The sequence below is a fragment of the Carassius carassius genome, chromosome 43, assembly GCF_963082965.1.
Source record: "Carassius carassius chromosome 43, fCarCar2.1, whole genome shotgun sequence".
NCBI lineage: Eukaryota > Metazoa > Chordata > Actinopteri > Cypriniformes > Cyprinidae > Carassius > Carassius carassius.
The window spans coordinates 6,692,248-6,719,923 of record NC_081797.1 but is presented as its reverse complement, the minus strand read 5'-3'; the positions used below and the strand labels follow the sequence as shown (position 1 = coordinate 6,719,923).

The following is a 27,676-nucleotide window of genomic DNA, read 5'->3' as shown; positions in this document are numbered from 1 at the left end:
GACAGGAAGATCTTTAGTTTTAGAGGTACAGATAGATGTTTTTGCATGTTTTCTGCACATTAGGAGAGACAGATGGAATCTTCAAGTCTAAAGCCGTTCATCTGCAAGAGGTTAATGTAAAATGGTGTCCTACTGGGTCCACATTGAGAGTAAAGTGGATCAAGTGTGTTGATCCCTGCTGGGTAAAAGGATACGGCTCGGCACGCCACTCCGGACTCTGAGGGAACCGGGGAGGATTATTGAAAACCAAGAGCTAGAGCTTCAACATCAGGTACTGTAGACGAGGATTAAGCGCGTAAATTAGGTTTCTACTTTACAAACTGCAGCCAACTGCTCGCTGAAGTTTGCATGGAGTTGAAGAAGTCTGTAAATGTGTACGGGTTCCTTGATGCAATGCTAGCTGTTTTTGCATAAACAACCATGTTTTAGGTTTATTAGTGTGCATCGTGTTAATAGTCAATTGTATATGGTGGCAAATCATATGGAAGTAAAGGTCTGCAAAACTGCTGGGGAGCTACTGTACCGATGTAATGTGTGAGCACTGATAGTTTTAGTCAAATTAAGATGCTGATGTATCCTAGTAAAAGGCAAAAAAATAAAAACCTTAAAAAATAAAAACCCTTAAATAAATTATTTTATTTATTTGTATTTTTTATTTTATTTTTGTTAATTTTATATTTTCTTTTTTATGTTATAAAGAATATACACCATTTAATTGCAGAATTTATTAAAATGAAAGCATGTTGTATACTATGTTGTATATTTTCATCAGTTTCAATATGAAAAATTGCATATAGATTCAATGAATTTATTGCATTTTAAGAAAAAAAGTATCATGGATTTATTGCATTTTGGGGAAACAATTAGGCCTATACAATTTTATAATAAATCTTTGAAAATCAAAACCTGGATTTGAATGTTTAATGTTGTTATAACCTAAAGATGCTATGGGAAAGTTTGAAACAGAAAATAGTGGTTTATATCTTGCTATTTATTTGGTAAAGTAAACCAATTTATTCTCAAAATAATCTAAATGGATTTATTGCATTTTGGAACCAATCTCTTTACACACACACACACACACACACACACACACACACACACATATATATATATATATATATATATATATATATATATATATATATATATATATATATATATAAATATATAATTTCCAAACCACAAGACACCCATTTCATAGAATGACTTCATTATTTAGGTTTTTTGTGTGAATTATATTACATTATTTTCTGCAGAGCACAGTAGAAACCACAGCAACAATGTAATCAAATATTTTGAATCAAAAATGTCTGTAATTCTTTATTCTGCAATGTGTGAAAGCCAGTGTCACCCTGACATCTTTCTGGAACACAATAGCAAACATTCACATTCTGGAGAGCAACTTCATTGCACACACTGACAGAGACACCTTCCTGTCTCCACCCCTTGATCTCATTCTGCTGAGATCGAACACCACCAAATCTCATTCTATTTCACTCTGATAGAATCAGCAACACTCCCGATGAGCCACATTATACTGCGACACAAAAGTACCAAGGTTGTACCAGCCTTATTATGCTGCTTGATCTTCTACAGCGCAGTTTAAGACAGGAATAAAGAAGTAGATCAATTAGCTAAACAATGTCTTCACCAAAATAACCTGGATTTCTCACTCCTTTGACGGAGTTCGTTCGCAAATCTCAATTAAGTAATGCTAATGCGTGCACATCCTGAGGAGGACTTGTGCTCGGCTCACAGATTAATCTTTCCTGCCAATCTAAAAATGCCAGCGAGCACCTTTTCTGCATCAGTACATTAAACGCACATAAATCACTAGATGTGTCCAGAAAAGGAGTCTATCAAATTTTATAGCTTTTGGGGACATTTCAGCTAATTTAGTAGGCTTTGTGCACAACTTAAAGATGATGAACCTGCAGTGATTTTCTAGTCAGTCTTGCACAAACATCTTTAAATGGTGTCCTTTTGTTTGTGTTTGAATGAAAGTTTGAACAAAGGAGATCTAATACACATATATTCTTAGCATTCCCATTTAACTTAACTACAACCTCAATTCTGCCATATTGTTATTTTGTTTACTTTTTTTTTTTTTTTTTTTTTTGCAGTGACATAAATGTGATTGCCTGGTACATTATAGTTACAAATGTAGCATTTCAACGTTCACAATTTTTATTTATTTATTTATTTATTTATTCATAATGCACTGCTATTCTCTCATGGCCATAAATGCAGAAAGATGCTTTTGCCTGCATAGTGGTGTAGTAATAGAATCTGCCAGCATTTTCGACATATTAAAATGGTATATTGAGTTTAATAATGGAAAACATTTTAAGTTACATTATTATATTATAAAATATTTTCAATATTTTAATATTGCTTATATATATATATATATATATATATATATATATATATATATATATATATATATATATATATATATATATATATATATATATATATACTATTATATTGTCACACACCTGGACTCATTTTGTGTGTTTTTGCCCCTGTGACCCAGTTTCTGTCTCTATGTGGTTTGATTAGTTCCCAGGTGTGTCTAGTCATTTCCGCATGTGTTCCATGTCCCTGTTAATTTAGTCATTCCATCCACCTGTGTTTTCCCTATTATCCCTTGTACAAAAGCCTTGTCCTTCCAGTTCTGTTTTGTGGGGTCTACTCGTCTACTTGTTACTTGTCAACTCGTCTACTTGTTACTTGTCAACTTGTCAACTTGTCTACTTGTCCACTTGTTACCTGTTACTTGCCACTTGCCATCTGTTATTTGCTACTTACCTTGCCTATGTTTGATTTAATAAATCCTTGTTTCGTTTATCCCTCGGCTCCGTGTTCCTTCCAGCAGCGTAAGCCGTGACAGAAGACCCGACCAAAAAGTTAAAAACTGCGTGTTTTCTCTCCGTTTTGTTTTCCGTTTTTTCACAGTCTTTTTCTTTCCGTAGTGTGTCATGGATCCCCTCTATCGCCCCGAATACCTCCTCCTCCTGCTGGAGCAGGAGGGACTTTCTCTCGAGGACCATACCAGACGGTTTCTCTTGATAGCTAATGCCACCAGCTACCCGGACCACGCGCTCTGCACCTTTTATCACGCCAGCCTGAACTCCAGGTGCAGAGCGTTGTCGCCTGAAGATGGTCCTCGGGAGGATTTCGCCGCATTCATAGAGTGGAATCTGGTGAGAAATGGGTCACCTCTCACGGTCGGCCCAATGGAGGATCTCGCCAGGTCCACTCTGGACCCAGAGCCCAGCCTACAATCCCCCCACGGTACGAGGCATAAGCCCGAGCCCACCGATGACGGAGAGCCAGAGAGCAACCCGTCAGACCAGGTGCGAGAGCCGGCGACACTGCCCACCACGAGGGAGCAAAATGTGGAGCGCCAAATGGGTCAAAATGAGGGGGTTTCCAATTCACCTATGTCAGTTTCCCCGTTAAGCCCAGGACGGGCTCCTGTTCCCCCGTTAAGCCCAGGACGGGCTCCTGATCCTCCTTTAAGCCCAGGACGGGCTCCTGATCCTCCGTTAAGCCCAGGACGGGCTCCTGATTCCCCGTTAAGCCCAGGACGGGCTCCTGTTCCCCCGTTAAGCCCAGGACGGGCTCCTGTTCCCCCGTTAAGCCCAGGACGGGCTCCTGATAATCTGTTAAGCCCAGGACGGGCTCCTGTTCCCCCGTTAAGCCCAGGACGGGCTCCTGATCCTCTGTTAAGCCCAGGACGGGCTCCTGATCTTCCGTTAAGCCCAGGACGGGCTCCTGATCCTCTGTTAAGCCCAGGACGGGCTCCTGATTCCCCGTTAAGCCCAGGACGGGCCCCTGATTCCCCGTTAAGCCCAGGACGGGCTCCTGATCCTCCTTTAAGCCCAGGACGGGCTCCTGATCCCCCGTTAAGCCGAGGACGGGCTCCTGAACCCCCGTTAAGCCCAGGACGGGCTCCTGATCCTCCGTTAAGCCCAGGAAGGGCTCCTGATCCTCCGTTAAGCCCAGGAAGGGCTCCAGCCCCAGAGCTTACTCCAATGCCTGCTCCTCCAAAATTCCCACCCTCCCACCCACTCCTGCCTCCTCCTCCGCTGTCGTCTGGCTGCCCCTCTGCTCGCCCTCAGCCTACCATCATTGTGGTGCGAGCTCAGCGGGACCGCCATCCTCCAGCGACGCCTTGGTCGGCGTCTCCCTCACCTCCGCCTCCAGCCTCTGAGGCCTGGACTCCGCCTCGGCCCGTTGACCCGTCGGCTCCACCATGGCTCCTAGCTCCTTCCTCTCCGCCGTGGCCCGGCAGTCCACATGCTCTGCCTGGCTCCCTCGTCCCTCCGGCTCCGCCTTGGTCTGGCGTCGTCCATCCTATGCCTCGGGACTCCACTCCTCCGGCTTCGCCTCATCCCTCCGTCCCTCCGGCTCCGTCAGGCTCCTTCATCCCCTCGGCTACACCTCAGTCCTCGGTCACTCTGGCCTCACCGCGGCCTTCCGGATCCACATCGCCGCGTCAGTCACCAGAGCCATCAGTTCCGCCTAGGACCTCCGGCTCCTCCCCGTCACCCTGGCTCTCCGTCTCCGCCTCGGGCTCCTCCTCCACTTGCCCCGTTGCCGTGGGTCGAGTCCCTGGAGTCGGTGACCATCCCTCCTCCATGGCTCCTTCCACCGTCGGCTCCACCTTGGGCCGTTATGGCTGTGGCCTGGGTCCTGCTGGGTGCCTCCTGCTTCAGATCCTTCCTGTCTCCTCCCTGGCTCCTTCCTCTGTGGTCCCTGTCTGCTGGCCTCCCTTTGTTGTTTCTACGGTGCGAGGACGCACCTACCGGGAGGGGGGAGTACTGTCACACACCTGGACTCATTTTGTGTGTTTTTGCCCCTGTGACCCAGTTTCTGTCTCTATGTGGTTTGATTAGTTCCCAGGTGTGTCTAGTCATTTCCGCATGTGTTCCATGTCCCTGTTAATTTAGTCATTCCATCCACCTGTGTTTTCCCTATTATCCCTTGTACAAAAGCCTTGTCCTTCCAGTTCTGTTTTGTGGGGTCTACTTGTCAACTTGTCAACTCGTCTACTTGTTACTTGTCAACTTGTCTACTTGTCCACTTGTTACCTGTTACTTGCCACTTGCCACCTGTTATTTGCTACTTACCTTGCCTATGTTTGATTTAATAAATCCTTGTTTCGTTTATCCCTCGGCTCCGTGTTCCTTCCAGCAGCGTAAGCCGTGACATATATATACTATATATACTATTTCTTTCCATTTCTACATTAGAATTATTATTATTTGCTATTTAAGATTATTGGAGTATGTTTCACAAGAAAATACTATTTCAATCTTTTTGCTTCAATATTTCATGTAATAACTTGTGAATGTTGCTAGCAATTTCTGAGGGAAAATTGCTTCTACATCCATTTTTGTTTGTGTACTTTTATTTTAAACAGTGATTTAAATTTGATTTGATGTGGAGTTGATTAAATTTCAACATGGGTTTTCATCGATCAGCGATTGTACGTGTGATTTCAGCTAAACTGGATTTAAACTAGATTAGAAATTTCCAATTAAACTGTGTGATTTTATTGCTGTTTTGTGTTGGTTTATTACTTTTCAGTAACCAAATGACCACACCACACCAAAAATCTGAGTTTGTTTATATAAAAAAATAAAATAAATAACACATTTCAGATTTTATGACAAAGAAAATAAAACTAATTAATTAAATGAGAATTGTTGATGTAAAAATTATCCTGTAAAACAATGTTACTTGCAATTTCTTTATACATTTTTTTTGTGTGAAATTGACTTGCCATTTCTGAGTTAAAATTGTTTCTACACCATTTTTATTTACAGTGTGGAAAGACTGAAATGGTATTTTCTTTTAAAGGGTACTCCAATAATCTTGTTTACTTTAAAAACCTTTCTTTATTTCCTTCTTTCTTTTAAACACAGTATATAGAAGCACACCGAACCCCTTGTGAAAGTAATTGTGAAATTCACACTCAACCTCTCAGCACTGTTCTTCTGTGGACAACATTTCCCCACACAAGGCAAGTGTTTCTGGTAATGCTCCATATTCCAAATTTGGTGTGTTTACACCCAAATCAAGGTTAACTGCATCATCGTTTGCTCATTTGTCTCCACTCAACCCTGGCATGAACGACTCGCTGGTGTTTTTGAGAGACCAACGGAGGCAGCTGGCGCATCCGTTGCTTTAAATCACACCGGACTAAAAATGCAGCTAAAACGGCTTGATGGCCAACAGGGTCGTTTCACCCACTCTCTTCCCCACCTGCTCGATTTTTCACTCTGTTCTTCCACGAAATGCATTTTCACAGTATTTGTTCTCAGTAGGTCTGACCACATCTTCTGTTCCATTGAACAAAAGCATTGAAAAGAAGCATTTTTTAGCGTTAGTTTCTGTATTTATACCATGCACTGACAGAGATCAAGGGCCTTTTTGCCAGCAGGTTTCTTTGTGTATTTCCTCTCTGCTGTTATTTATATTCTCACAGTGCAGAGAAGGAACCTCTTACGCTGACTCAAATAGAGAATATGCCTTCCAGCTATTTCTGCATTTCCAACCCTTGCCGTGAATGCTGGTCCCTCGTGTAATTGTTGCTGCACTGTATTTTTCTGCCACACCCCGGCTGGTGTTAAACGTGAAGAATTCGCCAGTGTCTTTGGTTTTGAAGAGTTGCTTACCCTTGCGATGGCTTTCTGCATTGCAATATGTTTTCACTTGCTATCACGTGACAAAACCTTCAAGCGGCTGCCATGCCATTCTGTTCATGCTCAAGTTCAGTTGTACACAACATTTTTATGGCCCTGTCATAGGATTGGATTGATAACAATCCCACTAATTGCAAAAGGACATGGGGAGAGGACGGGAAAGCGACGAGTAAAACAATTCTTTTATGATGCGAGAAACCTTGGCTAAAGGAACGATGGCATACAGAGCCATCACGAATGAAGCGTGCCCCGCAAAGATTGTTTCCCACAGATAATACACAAGGTTGTTACGAGCCTTTTAAAATGATGTCACTCTGTGGGATTTCTTATTTAACAAGCAATATATCTAGTCACCCGCCTGGCTATTTTTCCTGTATGTCAAAACGCCTTCTTTTACCGCCTTCAATTTCCTTTCCAGTGTTGTCAAATTGACGGCGGTATTATTCGCTCATTATGGGGACAGGGGCTGTGGCTTGGGTTTGCTCACTAGATGGATTGCTTTGTCTATTACCTTGAGGCCTTTATACACATGGAAGTTATTACTTTTGGCTGGGAGTTAATTGCTAAAACGCTGTGTTCTCGCTGTGCATTACTTGTTTTCACTGTGTTATTGAGGGATTTTAATCTGTGTTTAGAGAGACAGTATGATTTGTGTGATTCGAGATTAAGAAGCAACATCAGTGATACTGTTGTCAGATTTAAATGCTAATTTGAATATGGTTTTAAAGTTTAATGAATATTTAGGTCTATCCCTGCTAAAGTAGTAAGCAGCTGATGACACATGGGGGGGAGTCATGGCCTAATGGTTAGAGACTGGTCATAAACCAAAGGTTTTGGGTTCTAGTCTCATGCCGGCAGGGATTGTAGGTGGGGGGTGAATGTACAGCACTCTCTCCCACCTTCAGTACCGTGACTGAGGTGCCTTTGAGCAAGGCACTGAACCCCCAACTGCTGCCCGGATGCCACAGCAAAAAATGGCTGCCCACTGCAGGGATAAACACACTAATTCACTGTATGGGTCACCATACTTAGCCACATGTCACTTCATTTTCACTGTGACTTTCACTATAGAGGGTATGCACCGATGTCACTTTCCTGCCGGAACACGCCCCCTCAGCCGGACTGAGTGGCAAAAGTGCCAGCTGCATGACTGGATTTAATAGGGAAGCTGCGATAATCAGGTTAAACTAAAGGTTGCTTAACTCGATCTAGTGTTCCTTACAATTTACCAAAGATCCATTGGTCCATGGATCTCGTCATGCAGCCAGGAATCGTACTTCCTGACATCTATATGTCTGATTTTGACAAAGAGGAAATACATAAAGCAAATTTGCCTTTTGTAAATACAAGTTAATACAAAAATAGGTTGGTCGGAATCCAGGTGATCACTATATCAGTGTGAGAATCTATTTGGCTGACGAATATTCTGAGGTGTGCAATTATTTTAGGGAATAACGCTCACTCTTTCTCTCTCTCTCTCTCTCTCTCTCTCTTTCTTTCTCTGTGTGTTTCTGTCTTTCTAGCTCTCTTTCTAATAACTTCAGTAATAACAGCATTAGAATGCTATCAACGGCTCAATCCTCCATTACCATCTTTAAAATTACGTTTTGGAACTACGAATGATATATTCGGAACGATATAAAACAATACAATATATAGGGTATAGTATTACTGCAAAATCCAACATATCACATAAAGTGATAACTGCAAATCCATGTTTTGCTGCCTGGAGTCCATTTGTTTCTTTGAATTGCAGGGATTCATTTGCTTTTCTTTTCTGTAGCTTTCGGCAGTCTGTCTATGCGTCAGATTTCTTGTCAAATCTATTTGTACAGTCAGTCGCAGATTAGATGCGTGTTCTTTCTCAGCATTCACGCTGAAAACCAATGCTGCCATTCAGGGCCCGTATTCATAAAATATCTTAAGGCTAAAAGTAGCTCATAAATCGCAGATTAAGGAGAAAACCTTAAAAATAATGGGCATGTCAGTCCTAAATGTAAGACTCCTAAGCTCTAAGAGTATTTCACAAAGAGTTTTAGAACTAAAACTAGCTCCCAAATCTGTGAAACGTTAGGAATAGTGAAGAGGACTTCTAAGTCATGTTGTACCCATGAATGAATAATTACTGTGTGTATGCATGTGTTTGAAGGATACTACTACTACTGCTTATAATAATAATATACATTAATTACAATAACTAATCAATGGATTTATTTTTTATTATTTATATATGTTATTTATATATGTTGTTTATGTATTTTATCCATATAACCCATGCAATTACACACAAAATAAACCCTTGTTTTTCAAATAGACTAAAACTCACATTATTGATCAGTAAAATACATGCTTTTAGAAAAATAAAAATCTACAAGGTGTAATTACTGTCTGCAGATGAATAGCTATTATGACTAACCCCAGACAACATGAGCATTAGGCAGAAGCTTGTTTTATTTCTCTATCACCAAAGTGTTTTACCAGGGAAAATAACTATTAGATATCATCCACTGAAGAATAAATGAATTGAATTGTCCAAGACTGCAATTATTGTTCACTGTGGTCTGTTTTATTAAACTCTGTACTTCATCCGTACTTCGCTTTCACAATTGCTGGAAACCACAACCCTGGTAACCCAAACACAGAAAAAATAGACTTGATGGTATTTGAGATCATGGGGACGATCAAGGGTCACGCTCCATGATTTGTAGGTGTCTTTCCAAATAAAACAAAATGGAAGAACCATAATAAATGTTCAATCATTTATCGTGACCTTTGACCCTTTCATCATGTTCTTTCACCTCCCACACCCTGCTGTTTCCTGTAATGCCTTTAACATTAAAAAATGACATGTTTTCGAGCTCAGCCAGCTCCCTCCCTCAAGATACAGCTTGCATGTGAAGATAACAAATTGCTGGCTGCATCAATTGCAGTTTACACAATATATATCAATATGCTGTCAAAATCAGCTCCCAGATTTAAAAAATGGATTTAAGGTTGAGTGAATAGTCAAGTCCAGTTTAAATTGGACGCTTTACTGTTTGAGTAAATGCTATTTTTGGTCCAATCTAAAGCTATTGAGATTTACACCATTAAAACTGAATGTTTGATTTCTATTCATCTTCAGGATTTTGAAAAGACACTTCTAAATTTGCAAGAGTGGGAAACATTTAATTGTTTTTCTCTCCATGTTTCCATTCGCCAGCCTTTAAAATGCACAGTGTGCCTGTATTTGCAGTTATTTATTCCATAAACAGGCAGTAGTAAACAGTGATATGCAACCATTAGGCACTTTAAAATATGCCTGGAAGCTCTTTTAGTGCATTATGTGTTTTTCCTTGGCAGAAAACGACTGGCTTTACGCACCTACTCCTTACTAAAGTAGAAAAAAAAGCCCTCCTTCATACTCAAGATCCTTAGCAGTGACAATATTCAAAGAGGCATGTTGTGTTGGCTTTCATTTATCTGCTTTGTGTACTACTGTGCAGGTTCATAACACTAATTAAGATGCAACTTAGAATGTCATCGCCCAGCAGGAGAGAACCTTTAATGCTGAAGCAGAGTCTTCCCTCTCCACATCTGTACATAGATGTGCTGTTTTAATGTGCTGATTTAATTTAATGTTTTAATAACTTGGGCTGAAAATAACCGTAGCTATTTATTTTGAAGAATCTTAAAGGGATATTTTAAAGTTTAAAACTACTTAAAGGGTTACTCCTTCCCAATATGAAAATTTTGTCATTAATCACTTACCCCCATGTTGTTCCAACCCTGTAAAAGCTTTGTTTCTTCTTCAGAACATAATTTGAGATATTTTGGTTGAAAACCAGTAGACTTGTGACTGTCCCATTGACTGCCATGTAAATTAAACTGTCAAGGTCCAGAAAAGTATGAAAAGCATCATCAGAATAGTCCATCTGCCATAAGTGGTTCTACCATAACATTATGAAGTGACAAGAATAACAAAAATAATGACTTTATTCAACAATTTGTTTCCTCTGTGTTTCTCTGCATCACCATAGAGCCATTTTGGAGAATATCCACTGGACGCAAGCAGTGTACGCTATTCTGTGTCAGCTGCGACACAATGATACATTTTCTATGTGTATTTACGCTTTGATTTGAATGAAAACAGCGCATCAGTGCACCACACTGACACCGACACAGAATAGTGTACGCTGCTTGTGTCCAGTGGTTGATGTTTAGCCTAAATAATTTTATCAGGAGCATTCTTAGGCTTGTCTTTGGCCCACCTCAAATGCTCTCATTGGTTGAGACGTGTGATGACACCCATCCCAAGGCAGTACTGATCAACATCCCAACCATCCTGTGACCCACGGTTTATCTGTATGTGTATTCAGAACCAGTGAGTAACGGATTTTCAAAATAATAATATTAATGATAATAATAACCACGTTAATGCACAATAAAATAATAGACTGTTAATTAATGCATTAACGCGATAATAACGCATTAACTTGCCCAGCCCTATATAAATATAAATATAAAACATTTAATTTAATTAATAGATATAATAAATAAAAAGTATTGTGAGGCATTTATAATGAAACTAAATTAAGTGTATTTCTGGTGAAAGAAGCAGAATTTAGAATTTTTTTTATAATTTTAATAAAAAGCATTTACATTAAATGTTCTGTTTCTGGTGTACTGTATATTATTTGAGCTATTTTACAGTCATTTTAAGGTTGTAGATGTTGAAATATATAATAATAATAATAATAATAATTAAAGCTGCAAACAGCGATGAAAGGGCCCTCGCATCGGGGCTCACCGCCATCTGGTGGCCATAGCAGAACAGCGAACATTAGGAAATATGCTTATAAAATGGTAAATATTTGTGCCAAATTTCCTGCTGCCAACAGGTGACGCTATGATAATAACTGGATATTGGCATGTAGATGTCTTTAGCCCAGGACTCTTACCAAACATGTGAAGTTTGGGGCAGATTGGACATTGCATGTTTAAGTTAGTTTAAAACAAGTCATTTCCTGCTGCCAACAGGTGGCGGTATGATTATAACTGAAATATTGGCCTTAAGATCTGTTAAGCCCAGGACTCTTAGCAAACATGTGAAGTTTAAGGCAGATCAGACATTGCATGTTTAAGTTAGTGTGAAACAAGATATTTATTGGTGCCAGCAGGTGGCGCTATAATTATAATTGAAAATTGGCCTTTATATGTGTTCAGGCCAGGACTCTTATAAAACGTGTGACGTTTGAGGTAGATTGGGCATTCTATGCATGAGTTACAACAACTTCCTGTTTCATAGTATTAATAGCATGCTTTAGCACTTAGTAAGTGTTGCTAGCATGTTTTAGAATATTTCTAGCATGTTTAGCACACAATGGCATATTTTACTTTTGCTAATAGTGCATAACAGTGTAAAACATGTTACTTCCTGTTGGCAGCAGGTGGCGCTGTAACTATAACCAAATATGAGCAAATATGAATGAAACTTGTAAAGTTTGAAGTAGATTGGACATTGTATGCACGAGTTGTTCTGTTTCACTGCATTAATAGTATGCTTTAAAACCTGCTTGATAGCATGTTCTAGCATGTTTCTAGAATGTTGCCAGCCTATTTAACACTTGTTTATGCTTTCTATTATGTTGCTAGGAGTGCATAACAGTGTTAAACATGTCACTTCCTGTTGCCAGTAGATGACGTCATGACTATAATCAAATATGGGCATGTAGGTGTGTTCAGGACAGGACTCTTATCAAACTTGTTAAATTTGGGGCAGATTGGACATTGCATGCCTGAGTTACAGTAACTTCCTGTTTCACTGCATTAATAGTATGCTTTAAACTAGCTTGCTAGCATATTTAAGTATGTTTCTAGCATGTTGCCAGCCTATTTAACACTTGTTGATGCTTTTTTATATGTTCCTAGGAGTCCATAACAGTGTTAACCATGTCACTTTCTGTTGCTAGCAGATTGCGCTATGACTATAACTGAATTTGGGAATGGGTGTCTGTTTAGGACAGAACACCTATCACACGTGTGAAGTTTGGGGCAGATCGGACATCGCTTGCCTGAGTTACAGCAACTTCCTGTTTAATGGCGAAACATCAAACTTTGTCAGGCCGCCAGGGACACGCCCCTTAACGAAAACTCAAGATCTTTGCAGGTTAACGTCACATAGGTCTTATGATGACCCTCACCAAATTTGAAGATATTCCAATTAAAACTGTAGGAGTTTTGTCAAAGTACGAGGCATGGAAATGGCAAAAACTGCACAAAAATATTACTTCCTGTTGGGTTTTGAATTTTTTAAAAAGATACTTTTTTGTAAGTAATGGTCTGTTACACGTGTGTACCGATTTTCATGGATGTATGTAAAATTTAGCTCGAGGCACACATTTTACAGGTGGTGCTATCGAGCCATTTTGCCACACCCACTTCTGAAACCAATATCAGATGTACATTTCCGCCAGTTCTGACATGTGTGCAAAGTTTTGTGAGGACTGGAGCATGTTTAGGCCCTCAAAAATGTGATTCACTTTGGAGAAGAATGAAGAAGAAGATGATGAAGAAGAAGAAAAAGAAATGGAGCAATTCCAAGAGGGTCCTCTCACCGTGGTGCTTGGGCCCTAATGATAATAATGTTAAAATAGGTTTGCAAAGGTGTTTCTGGTAAATTTCTGGAAACGTTCCAAAAATCCAATCCAACGTTAAAAATATATATATACTCTCTTCCAAATAAGAAAGGTTTTGACGACTGTCTAGCTCCAAAACTGGCCAAAAGAAACACAATGAAGATGGTCAATACAGACTGTGTGCTATATTCCAATAATGACAAAATGTGAATTTTAGGATGACCTATTTTGGGGTGAAACAATAATGTCCTTGTCAGTCTCTTCACACCCAGTGGCCCCAGTCTACGACAGAAAACCCCATAAGAGGTGGAGCCTGCTAATTATTCAAATGTACCCTGATGAAGGGCCATAATAAAGAAATGAAGTCCGCTGACAGTCCGTGCTGAAAATCAAAAGTGTGCTCTTCGATCGCAGACCCTCAGGGCCAGAAGAACCCTTGGATAATGAGTATGATGAGAGATTAGACTGGATCAAAGTGGAGATTAAACAGGATGGCAAACACATCAATGCTTCTAATTAGCAAGTCTGTGAAATTTGCTGAATTGGTGCAAATATCATGGATGCCGCTGAGGTGTTCTTATCGTTCCGTTTTTCTCCCTTGCTTCCAGGCAGGCTATTGACTGTGCCAAACCCAAAATCACACACAAGGGGTGAGAGGTGTGAGAAGCCTCATCTTAATTAGGGAAATTGGTGAATTATTATTTGTGACACATGCTTTTGTGAGTCAGGCTTTTTGGAGAGATTAGTAACTGTGATCAGTAATGTGTCATCTCACAGCTGTGATGGCAGTGAATCTTGAATACTATGATAAAAAAAAAAATCCTTGCTAGTACTAATGAACAGGCACAAACAGATTTTATGTATTTGAAGCACAGATTTTTCTGCAGAATGGAGTCAGTGTTTTAAGATGGATAGACAGCAGTGGTTCTCAAACTGTGGTTTATATTTAAGTAGTAAAATAAGTAATCACATGCATTTATATTATACATATGCGTGTTTTAATACTTTTGATAGATAGATAGACACACAGGTGCTCTCCTCCTCAAACTCTGTTAGACCGTATCTGTGTTTTCTGTTTGTACAAAGATTAGTGTGCTGCATGTAAAGCGCAAGCAGATGTTTCATCGGTCAGGCAATAACAATGAGGTGTTCTGCAGGGTCTGTGATATTGACCTCGTACTCTGTGCTCGATATGTTATGCTTTATAGTGATTGTTTTGAAGTGATGTTTGACCCCCCTCTTAGTCGGAAAGTCCCAGAAGATAGAGAGGACGTAAGGACTGAATGGCGACAAAGATTTATTCTCTCACATGGAGAGTCGTCTGTACTATTTGGTCTTTTCCTGAAGGACGCAGCAACATTAGCCAGCACAAATAGAAAGGTTTTTGCAGGCGGCATTGCTGGAGGTCTCGGGTGTGTTTTATTTTGAGGTTACCTCTTCACATAAACCCACCCATGAGTTGTTTTTCGTCTGCTAGATCATTAGCTTTGTTGAATCAAGCATCAGTATTAGTACAGTTTATTGCTTAGGCTTAGGGAATTGAACAAACCCTTTACTAGGGTTGAAATCCGAGAACAGGTTCATTTAAAAAGTAGAATCATAGACTGACAAAAGAAAATGCACTGCATTTTTGTGACTTTTTAAAAAGAAGGATAACAATAGACAGAGGTAAATGACAGCAGTCTCGAGAGAACTAAATCATCAATGTTTATGTATTATATAAATGTATGTATATATATTTTTTTTTTAAATGTTATTTTCCTTATTTTCATAAAAATGATTAATTATATTTAGTTCCATTAACACGCAACACATACTGAGATGCTCGTAATGTAGACGTTTCCTGCATTGCTATTTAGCAACACCACTAGTGAACATTGACTCTTAAGCAACTGTTATTCAGAAGCCCGCAACTCCACAAGTCTGGTTCTTGAACATGAGTCTCTTATTAGCCAGTTCTTTTAAATGAATCGGACACATACTGCATGACCAGTAGTCCGATTCCAGAACAAATGACTCTTATGAATCAGTTTTTTAATGACTCAAATACAAACAGCACAACCAGTGTACATGTAGCCCAATTCCCAAACAAATGACTCTTATGGAGCAGTTCTTTTTAGTGAATCAAACATCATGACTTGGTTAGTCCAATTCCTGAATTAACGACTCTTATGAATCAGTTTTTCAATGACTAAAACAGAAAAAGCATGACCAATGTAGCCCGATTCCTGTACAAATGAATCTTCACTCAAAAGTTTGGAAGTCAGTCTTTTTTGACATGCAAATCAGGATTTACTCAGTCAAAGAGAAGAACACTGTTTGACAGTAAGGCTTAAAGGAACAGTTCACCCACCATTTGCTGACAATTGACTGTACCTCAGGTCAGCCAAGATGTAGATGAGTTTATCAAAACAGATTTGGAGAAATTTAGCATTACATCACTTGCTCACCAGTAGATTCCCCGCAGTGAATGGGTGCCATCAGATTGAGAGTGAAAACAGCTGATAAAACAACACAATAATCCACACAACGCTAGTCCGTCAATTGCCGTTTTGTGAAGTAAAAAGCTGCATGTTCCTAAGAAACAAATCCAGCTTTAAGATGTTCTTTTTGTTTCAAACTGTTAAATATGAGCCATTTATAAACACAATATTCTTTTATCCAGTGAAAAAGTTGTTTTGTCTGAATCATGAGAGAAATACGCATAGATCAAGCACCATTTTAAAAGTGAAAACCATCCAAAACTTTACTAAACAGATATGTTGATTTTGACGTGAGAAGACAATAGAGGATGGAGTTTTTCCACTGGAGGAAGTGTTTTTATGTTTTTGGACTGTTTGATATTTTGGCCACATTAAACTGTTTAATGTTAAAACATCTTAATGATGCATTTTTTCGTTCTTTCCTTTTTTTCTTACAAACATGCAGCTTTTGGTTTTACAAGATGTTAATTGATAGACTGGAGTTGTGTGGATTACTTGTGTATTATTGTAATGTTTTATCAGCTGTTTGGACTCATTCTTTTATGTGGTTATGTGATGCAGCATATCCAAGGTCTTGTTTTGTGCTAAAGTGTACCTATATAAAGGACGAGCATTGACAGTCCACATTGCAGCCAGTGCGAGGTAATGCCTTGCTTTAATTTAATTCAGCGTCTTCTCTTTTGAGCTCAACCTGCTTCGGAGTAAATTGAAAGCACTTCGCTATAGAAATGTTCCGTCAATCACCTCTTCCTCTGGTGTCCCTGTAGAGAAATGAATGGTTGCATTAAGATAGATGTTATGGTCATTCAGATGGTTCCCACAGAGCAAATAACATCCTAAGTGAAACGTAGTGGTCGCAGGAGAATCATCGGAGGGCTGTAAAATGAAACCTTTAAATCTGGACCATTAGATAAGGCTGTCATAACAAGGCTACCTCACCATCACGATGCTGTGGGCATATAAGTCAACCCGGAGCTGTCAGATAATGTATTTATGTTTCAGAGACGCATTTGAGAAAGCTGTTGTTAAGTGGGCCCTGTGTTTAAGGGTCATATGCGTTTGCTTTATTTGGAGCTTGTGTGGGAATAGACTGCGCTGAAGACTGGACTGTCAGTCACAGAAGCACACCTGCCCTTTAATGTCAAACAATTAGGATGACTCAATCAGACAGCAGGAGAGGAGGGGCTGATCTTCACCCATATTTAGCTGATTTGGCTGCGCTTGATGGGCAGGTGGACGTGCACGCGGACAGATAAATGATGAGATTCCCGTGAAGCGCAAGGATGTGACGAGATGCTGACAAGCATATTCCGCTAAAGGAATGAGAAAACAGTTCGTGAATTGTCCTTTATCCATTCTTTTATCCAGTGAAAAAGGAGAGAAATATGCATAGCTCAAGCACCATTTTAAAAGTGAAAACCATCCAAAACTTTTCTAAACAAATATGTTGGTAGATTATGATGTGAGAAGACAATAGAGGATGAAGTTTTTCCACTGGAGGAAAGGTTTTTTTATGATTTTGGACTGTTTGATATTTTGGCCACATTAAACTCTTTAAAGTTAAAACCTGTTAACTAGTTACAAGATGTTAATTGATGGACTGGAGTCGTGTGGATTATACTTGTGTATTAATGTTTTTATCAGCTGTTTGGACTCATGCTGATGGCACCCATGCACTGTAGAGGATCCATTGGTGAGCAAGTGATGATGAATGAACTCATCTAAATCTTGGATGGATTACGGATGAGTACATTCTCAGCAAATTGTCAATTTTGGATGAACCATTTCTTTCCAACATATGAGTTTTAGTTTATTCACTTTGAGGCCATCTGCTTCTAAAAGAGGATATGTGCATTTAAATTTGACATTCTGTCTGTTTTGGGGAAACAGACCAAAATATTCAAGGCTAATCTTGCACTCAGCGGGTGTATGCCAACTAGCAACAGAGCACAACAGTGAGTGACCGTATTTGTGTTGTTTTTTTGTTTTTGTTTTCTTTCAGGAAATATTTTTTGTATTCATTTCCACACACACATATATATGTAAATAATATAATGTTAAACATTCAAAATTTACGTCTGTATAGCGGATGTGTGTGAGCTGATAAGCAGAGCATGCTGAGTGGATTGAGCAATTGAACAATTTCTGTAATTACTTTTGTGTTTGTTTGTTTTATGAGTTATGAGAGCTTGACACTATTTAAAGTGGTCAAAAATGCTTGGGTTGGCACTTTGGAAAACTTTTTCACTATTTTTTATTTGTCTTCCTTTCTGTACAGTGCATTCTCATCAATCTCTAAACTGCCTCTTTACTGTACAAATATATGTGATCCGAGGTCTGTGTGTTTAACTACAGTCCTCCAGAAAGTATAGCATATATTACAGACTTCATAACCATCGGAGGCATATGCAGGTCACAGAACGTGCTCATGATCTGTGGTTTGAAAATTTTTTTTTTTTGAAAGGCTCAGGTGGTCGTTCGGCTGAGTTCAGCGTCTAGACAGGGGACGGAGCGCCGGTAGATGGCAGTCGTGTCCCTTCTGCACTAGACAGGAAGAAGCAGCATCAAACCCTCACACTTAGTACACAGGCTATATACAATCTCACACGCGTCAAACAGGCGCTACAGACCTGTCCGAAGGCGCGCCATATAATCTATAGCCTTCAGGGTTATTGCACTCGACCAATCATTGGTAAGATGGAAAAAGATTATTGGGCCATTGACTTTTACGCATCCAAGAAGACGCCAGTGAGGACAGTTAGAAGAGTATGACTTTAGGCTGGGGGCTACATCAATACGTGTTAGAAGATTTTTGGTGTCACCAGCGGAGCGCACTGAGCCGATAACCAGAAAGAGCCGCGCGTCATTGAGTACCACACTACTTCACACTAGAACTTCATTCACCGACGAGATCTCGACGTATTCGACGGGTCTCACCTCTTTACATGTTCCTCTTCGTCGGGTGACTCACTTGTAGCTGTTCTCCGTTCGGCTCTCGCGCGCTGCGTAATTCCACGGCTTGGCGCGGAGCGCAGCATCATTCGCATGGATTTTCGTCGCGTCACTGCGTTGCTTTTTGCCGGAGTTGAGTTGAACTGTATTGAGTAGTATCTGGTGGGATGTAGCTTTTGATGAATACCTCGTCTATGACAAGTTTATACGCGTTTGAAAAGGAACTACGACTGGTTAGTATATGTATCTGTCATTTAACTAAAAAAGGGATTTAACTCATATTTTGGCGCATTTTCGTCCACTTTCCTTGAAAACAACAAAAAAAAGACACTTTGGAGGATTTTGTCCTTTTTTCCCCTTTCCAAAAATGATCCTGGTGGTCTTGAATAGGATCTGATATAGGCTACGAATACTTGCGTTTGCCAACGCACGAGCCTCCTCTCTCAATGCATTCCGTAGGACATAATCACATTTCAAGGAAATAAGCATCTTGAAATCCGCACTGGGCTGTGAGTAGAATCTAAAGAGATCGGGTGCGTAAAGGAGGAAGAAAAGTTCCGTTTCAAACCACGACTGTGGAATAAGAACCTCAGCGGTCTGCGTTTATTGTCTGTTGAAGATTCGAATGAAGAAGGAAATGCAGAGAATGGTCCATCTCGGGGATAAAACCCATCTAGATGCGTATTGGCTGAATGTGAAACCCCAAATCAGTGTTGTTGAATGCCAAGAATGACACGCAAAACCAGGGAGACGACGAATTAATTGATTTATCAGCAGGAAAAAGACTTGGTATACATCGTATTTTGACGATGCGGGGCAAGAAAGCATCGAGATATCTGTTTTAGTGGCAATCGTCCATATGATGGCATTGACAGGAAGACCGAGTGGATATACAGGAGCGAATTTCTTCTCATAGAAGCTTGTGAATGCAAAACTGCTCTTGGATAGCTTGGATAGCCCAGAGTACACGCTGAAAAAAACATTTAATTCGCATCGCGCTTCATTGCTTGATAATTGCGGATGGATTTTGGTGCTTTGGAAGCGAACGGGAACGTCTGCGATTTGAACGTCACATATTGAGAAAGTAAGTAATTTGTGGTTTGATATTTGCATCACTGGACACTTTGACGTCTTTTTGACACCTATTGCATCTGGTTACCATTAAAAGCATATTGCGTCCTTAACATCTAAGGGCACTTAAAATACAACTGTAGTAATTAAGAAGGTCACAAACCAGTCACTTGTGTAATTTGAACAGTCGTTTAGTATATGTTCATGCACATATCCACTGAGGCGTGCTTTCGCTAGCTGTAAGCTTTTTTCCACTGTCTTTATCTCTCTTCTGTGTGTGTGTGTGTGTGTGTGTGTATGCGCGCGCGCGTGCGTTTGATAAATGTGTGCGCTATTGACAACTCCACAGTGTTCCATTTTTGCGGTTGAATCGTTCTTTCATTCGTTCCTTCATTCATCCGGTCGCAATGTAATATGTCAATGTAATATATCTATTTTTAGGTATGATTCAATTCGTCATAATCTTACACAATTTATTATGCGAGAATAAAAAATAGCTGTTATTCGGATGGTTATGAGTTTAGATTTGTTTAAAATGAGTGTTTTAGTGCTCGAGGCAGTGATACAGGCTATTGCTTAGATTGGTCAGACCCATTATATATACGTAAAAATATTTAAGAAAAACTTTATTTTTATATTTTACACACACACACACACACACACACACACACACACACACACACACACACACACACACATATATATATATATATATATATATACATTTACACTTTTTTTCTCCAATAATTATAAGGTTTCTATTCATAGCTGTAACTTCCAAAAACTTTTTATACAATATTTTAGATTAATATAAGTTTACTTAAATTGTACCATAGTATTTAACATTAATTTTACATCATTTCATTTGTATGCAGTTTGCCTATGTGTGTGTATGTATATGTGTGTGTATATACATATATATATATATATATATATATATATATATATATATATATATATACATATATATATATATATATATATATATATATATATATATATATATATATATATATATATGCAGACAATTAATTGAGTCATTGCTAATGTCACTATTGTTACCAAGGCTGCTATTAAGATATAATAAATTTAATTTCTATAAATACTGTTCACTTTTTTCAGCTTGTATATGTGTATGCATTTACAGCAGCATCTGTGGGGTTTAATGAACAGGCCGTGGTATAGACATTATATGATTCAAGGCTGACAGAGTTTGCTGTCCGTGGTCCTGAAATCCCTGCCAGAAAATAGTAGAACCACACTACTGTTTGTGAGACTCTACTTCCCAACACCTTATGCTGCTCTGCCTCATGAACACCCAGTATTAGAGGTGCTATTATTTTTTCAGCCATACATACCATACAGTGCAAGTCAACTATATTAAAGACTGGATTACACTGGAGGATCTGCATCAGGACAATACGAGGATAGACTTGAACAGACGTGTCTAGATTAGCCATGCCGCATATTCTAAGGTCATAGCTGTCAGTCACAATTAAATGTCCTATCTACTCGAGGAAAACAATTATCTGTGGCTTGCATCACTGGTACAAGCAGTTTTGTTTTTGACTTCATTATCCTATGCAACAAGTCAATAAAACGTTGGCAGAGAAGTCAGTCTTCTACTTTTTAATTTGTGATGGCTAGAGTAATCTGGGAAACCATCTTCATTCAGACCAGTTTGGGATGTTTTGCATTCTCAGTTGATGCCTATTGGTTTTAAAAGGAAGTGATACATGATGCTGCAGCCAACAGCTTATGCTTTGTGAATGTGTGATCTGAAGGAGCTGTCCAGGTTGCCCTCTAAAACAGAAGTCGCGCAATTTTTGACTGTAATCTGTGTTTACTTGTTTTGAAGACACTAGCTCATACTGCGAAGAACATTTTTAAATCAGTTTTTCCTCTAAACCAAATCTCCTCTCAAAGTTGATTTTATTCAGAATCAACAATAGACTTTCCTTTCATCTTTCCTTTTCTTGTTAATATCAAGAACCTGAAGCATTTGCACTGCTTGATGTTTTGAGGTCACAAGGTGAAGAACAACATGGTAATTTTATTGTTCTGAAAACTGAGTGGATGAATCTGAGGCTGTGTGTGTGTAATGAATGAATTATATCCATCTGTCAGACAAACTCCATTTTGTCCCTTCAAAGTAGTCAGTGCATGGCCGCCCACTCTCTGTCACCCTTTGGGAGAGCTTCCTGTTGGCTGGACGCCCGATCCAACGCTTAGAGGCCTGCGACAAACCATTATCTCATTCCAAACCAGTAACTGTTTACTCTGTGGAATGCAAAACAAAATACATACATCATAATGTGTGTGTGTATATATATATATATATATATATATATATATATATATATATATATATATATATATATATATATTAACATCGCAAAGGGCTTTAGATTACACTGACCAAGTTTGGTGTTGATCTGAATAAATCTCTAGGAGGAGTTCGTTAAAGTACAAACCCTGAAAATGGCAAAAACAACACCAATTTTGCAGAGAAAATTCTAAATAACCGACTTCCTGTTGGGATTCGGATTTCGTACCAAGATACTTTTTTGTAGGTATTGGTGTGTTACATGTGTGTACTGATTTTTGTACATGTACGTGAAACATAGCTCGAGGTGCACTCCGTTAAAAGTGTATAGGTGGCGCTATCGAGTCATTTTGACACACCCGACTGAATATTGGCTTTCAGATGTGTTCAGGCCAGGACTTTTATCACACATGTGAAGTTTGGGGAAGATCGGAGATTTTATGCCTGAGTTATAACATCTTTTATTCCCATGGCGAGACATCGAACTTCGTCACAGCGCCATGGACACGCCTTTTAACGAAAACTCAAGATCTTCACAACTTAACATTACACAGGTCTTTAGATTAGACTGACCACAAAAAAGACATTGATGTCATAAAATTTCTAGGAGTAGTTTGTGGTAGTGTAAAATATGTCACTTCCTGTTGCCAATAGGTGGCGCTATGACTATAACTAGATATGGGCATGTCAATTTGTTCAGGTTCTCATCTGTTCAGGAGTCTCATCAAACATGTTAAGTTTGGGGCAGATTGGACATTGTATGTCTGAGTTATAGCAACTTCATTTTTCATATATATATATATATATATATATATATATATATATATATATATATATATATATATATATATATATATATATATATATATATATATATATATATATATGTATATATGTATATGTATATGTGTACAAATCTGTTCTTGAATTGGAGAAATGAGGTTGCAAATGAAAATGAATTCATGAAACATGTAGAACTATATTTAGATTATTCCGGATCCAGAATGTCAAACCAAATAATGACACAGGAAGTAAGAAGAGTAAGTTGCCGTAAACAGCATCAACGTTTGTCTTGTTAACAACCGAATAGAAACAAAGCCTTCATCGCATTCGCACCTTCAAGCACCTGCCCCTATTCCCTGAGGTGAACAAAGGATTTTTTTTTATATTTGCTCTCTTCCAGGCATTCGTTGGAAGGGGGGAAAAGAAGAAGAGGAATGATGGAGTGATGTTGCCTTGGGGAGACGAATTGGGCCGCTCATTTTATGTTCCTTTGCTGTCAGAAGCTTTAGCATGATGAAGCTGCCGGGTTGGGTGGAGAGATGACATTTGTTTGTTGGTGAATGATGCAGCGTGATTTATGTTTCCGCGGAGATGCTTCATTCCTTACTCCGTACATCTTAAAAACTTTTCTACTCGCTCAGCCCTGCATGGGAAAGACAGAAAGTCCATTTATTGATTTTTTTTTTTTCTTCAGTTCGGTCATAAAATGCAGTTGTCAATACATTCATTGTCCAGCAATAAGATTTGCATCTTAAATGATTTGTGGAATTGCCTTCGGATGAGATTTTTGAGATTTATTAAAATGGGTTATGTTGTCTTCGATGTCTCGTAATTGATGAATGACATTGTTTTTCAAGCCCGAAAAGAAATCTGGGTTTCATATCAGTAGTATTTATGGGGTGTACTGATGGATATCTGGAAGTGCACGCAACTCAGGGCTTGTTTATTTTACTGTTCGATTGTGATAGTCGTAATATCCCATGAGTCTCTTGGGTGGCTTCTACAAAGTGAGCTTCAGTTCAAATAAAGCCACTTCCCTAAGATATAAATCACGTCTCTCTTTGTCCTTTTCCATCGAGAACCTCCTTTGTAGGAAGATTAACATAACTCAAGCAATAAATAAATTAATACATAAAGCACTAGAGATGTAATATACATTATGTGTACTAGGATTGTGCACCATTCGGAACTGAATTGAAAATGCAGTTTGGATTCTTAAATCTGAATTGAATTTGAATGCAGTTAAACTCAATAGTTTGAATTAAAGCTTAATTTTATAAGTTATAAGTGCTACTTTTATTTAATCATACGTTACTTTTTTCAATTTGTGTCACTGCTAAAATCTTTCATTTTCATTTATCTCCTAATCAAGACTTCAAATATTTGAACCATAGCATGGTATTTATCATATTAACTTTTGTTTTCAAGGGAGGAATAGCACTTAATTTTCCAGAATGCATTATCAGTGTTTGATTTCTTCGAACTATACTTCAATAAATGCATCTTCCTAGCATTCCAGTTCAGAATTCAAATCAACTTAACTTCCTTTGTTTTGTGACCAAAATCAGACTGAAAGGAAGCCAGTTCTTGAATTTTCCAGTCCATAATATGTACGGTATTTCTCCAATACCATGTGATTCCCAAGCTTTATCCGTCAATTCTGCAATTCACAGCCATTTCTATACATAATAAACACTTTGAAATAAGGCAGATTAGCTTGTGTAAAACCCAGCTTGGGCGTGAATTAGTATTCATTTCTTAAACTGCTGGAGACTGCTATCAATAAAAGCTAACAGTCTGTCAATTTTTTTTTTGCATCCTGAGGTACAATTTCTACCAGGGGGATTTGGTTTAGTGTGAAAGGCAGATTAAACGGTGAGAGAACCCGGATTGGCGTGCAATCTCAGTCTCCATTGTCTAAATCTTCCATGTCACAGCATAGAGATTTCTTTCCTGAGAGTGAAACTACAAGGCCGTGTACGGGAGGTTATGTAGGTAGTGCATATTGATTGATGGGCTGGAGTTGCGGCGAGGATGACATTGAATTGATGTTTTTGTCTTTTTTTTCTTTCTTAAAGCAAGTTGTTTTTTTTCTATGTCAGAATTCAGTCGTCAGCAAATGCTGTGTGTTTTGTATTCACTGCACTGGTGTGAGCAAATGGGCCAGTCGACCTTGCTTCAGAGAGACTGTATGACAATATATAACTCAATAATACATCTTGGGGCTTTTAAACAATCATTTGATGTCTATATTCCATGTCTTCTGAGGTTAGACGATAGCTTTGTGTGAGGAACAGACAAAAACTGAACCAGATCTGAGTCCAGATCAGTGTGATTTGTGAATGAATCATTTAAATGGATCGAATGATTCACTGAAAAGATCAGACTCAAAATAATGATTCATTCACCAATAAGTCATCGCGACATGGGCTTACATGTACTAAAACCTTCAAGCTTCCAAATAAATGCTAAACCACCATAAACACTGTCCTAATATTTTCAGTAATTTTCCACTTAAATGATTCACTAAGCAATCATATAACTTCAGAAGAGTGAGACCTATAGACTATATGTTTTTGTGTTGCTTGTAAAGTTTGAAAGTAATTGCATGAAAATCAGTCTTCCACAGAAGAAAGTAAGTAATTAAAAAGTTTGGGATGACATCTGAGTGTATAAATGTTTAATATTTATGTTTGGGTGAAGTGTACCTATACGTTTTTGCAGCATGAACATTTCAGCCCAGCCCGTTTTGCACACACTCACTTTGACCTTTCATTAATCTCCTTCTCTTTGACCTGAGTGTCTTGAAGTATGAGTGTGTGTTTTTTTTCTCAAGTGGTCCCTCGTCCACAGCCCCTCCTATGGGATGAGCGCAGCACATTTCTCCATTCGATGCCCTAATCAATCAGAGCTCTGTCTCGCCGCATCAATTTTCGGGAATAATCTGGCCGACATCATAAAACGGCCATCTTGATGTGCTGGATAGACTCTGCTACCCCCATCCACACAACCTGGCTACTATTGGCAAAACTAATATATATATATATATATATATATATATATATATATATATATATATATATATATATATATATATGTATAATATATATATATATAGATGTATATATATATTTATATATATACATACTTAACACAAATTGCTAATCAGCCAATCACATGGCAGCTGAAGCATTTAGGAATCTAGATGTGGTGAAGACGACTTGCTGAAGTTCAAACCAAGCATCAGAATGGGGAAGAAAGGGGATTTAAGTGACTTTGAACGTGGAATGGTTGTTGGTGCCAGGCGGCCAGGTCTGAGTATTTCAAAAACTGCTGATCTACTGGGATTTTCACGCACAACCATCTCTAGAGTTTACAGAGAGTGGTCAGAAAAACAGAAAATATCCAGTGAGCGGCAGTTGTGTGGACGAAAATGCCTTGTTGATGTCAGAGGAGAATGGGCAGACTGGTTAGAGATGATAGAAAGGTAACAGTAACTCAAATAGCCACTCGTTACAACCAATATGCAGAACACAATCTCTGAATGCACAACACATTGAACCCTGAAGCAGATGGGCTACAGCAGCAGAAAACCACACCAGGTGCCACTCCTGTTAGCTAAGAACAGGAAACAGAGGCTACAATTCGCACAGGCTCACCAAAATTGCACAATACAAGATTGGAAAAATCCTTTGCATGGTCTGATGAGTCTCGATTTCTGCTGCGACATTCAGATGGTAGGGTCAGAATTTGGCGTAAAGAACATGATAGCATGGATCCATCCTGCCTTGTCTCCAGGATAATGCACCATGCCACAAAGCTCAGATCATCTCAGACTGGTTTCTTGAACATGATAATGAGTTCACTTTACTCAAATGGCCTCCACAGTCACCAGATCTCAATCCAATAAAGCACTTTTGGGATGTGATGAAACGGGAGATTCACATCATGGATGTGCAGCTGACAAATCTGCAGTAACTTCATTATGTCAATATGGACCAAAATCTATGCCATGAAGAATTAAGGCAGTTCTGAAGGCAAAAGTGGGTCCAACCCAGTACTAGCAAGGTGTACCTAATAAAGTGGCCAGTGAGTGTATACAGTATATAGTATGAATGGGAATATTCATTCATTCATAAAAAACGTAAACACAAGCAAAAGTGTAAAAGTTACTAAAAATAATGAGGCAATATATATATATATATATATATATATATATATATATATATATATATATATATATGTATATATATATATATTAATTTATTTTTTTTAATACTGAATTTGACATTGAGATTTCATTCTTAAGACGGGTCAGAAATCATGAAATTAATCATAATTATGTTTTATCAAGTAGTTGATATTTGTATATTTTTTCTACAGGTTTTCACACCAATCGTAATTAATAGTACATATATTCCAGACAATGTACACATATTTATGATATTTGTATTTTTCTAAGTATAAGTGGATCTTTACACACTAAAATTGTAATCTTCTCTAATATTTAATATTCGAAGGCGATCAATCATGTTTGGCGATCCATGGCATCATAAAGTTTAAAACCCCTTGGTCCAGTCAGCCTCAGTCCTCAGATCTGTGGCAAAGGCAGCATGTCCTTAAAAAACAGAGCTAAAGCAGGCCTCATTACTCAATAATGAGGGGTAAACTCCCCCACCCAACCCAAACCAAGCTCAGCTAAAAGAAAATGACCTGAATCAG

General features: G+C 38.7%; 1 protein-coding gene across 6 annotated transcripts in view; it reads left to right on the top strand.

Moving 5' to 3' along the window:
• Positions 1-27,676, top strand: part of lrrc4ca (leucine rich repeat containing 4C, genome duplicate a) — a 235,321-nt gene that overhangs the window by 148,828 nt on the left and 58,817 nt on the right. For 2 of the 6 annotated variants that reach the window (XM_059536076.1, XM_059536075.1), the window contains exon 1: positions 18,423-19,858. The exons of the other annotated variants lie outside the window; for them this stretch is intronic. The gene's annotated coding sequence lies outside the window, so the exon portion shown is untranslated. Of the gene's footprint in view, positions 1-18,422; positions 19,859-27,676 lie in introns of those variants that run through there. 6 annotated transcript variants of the gene reach the window in all.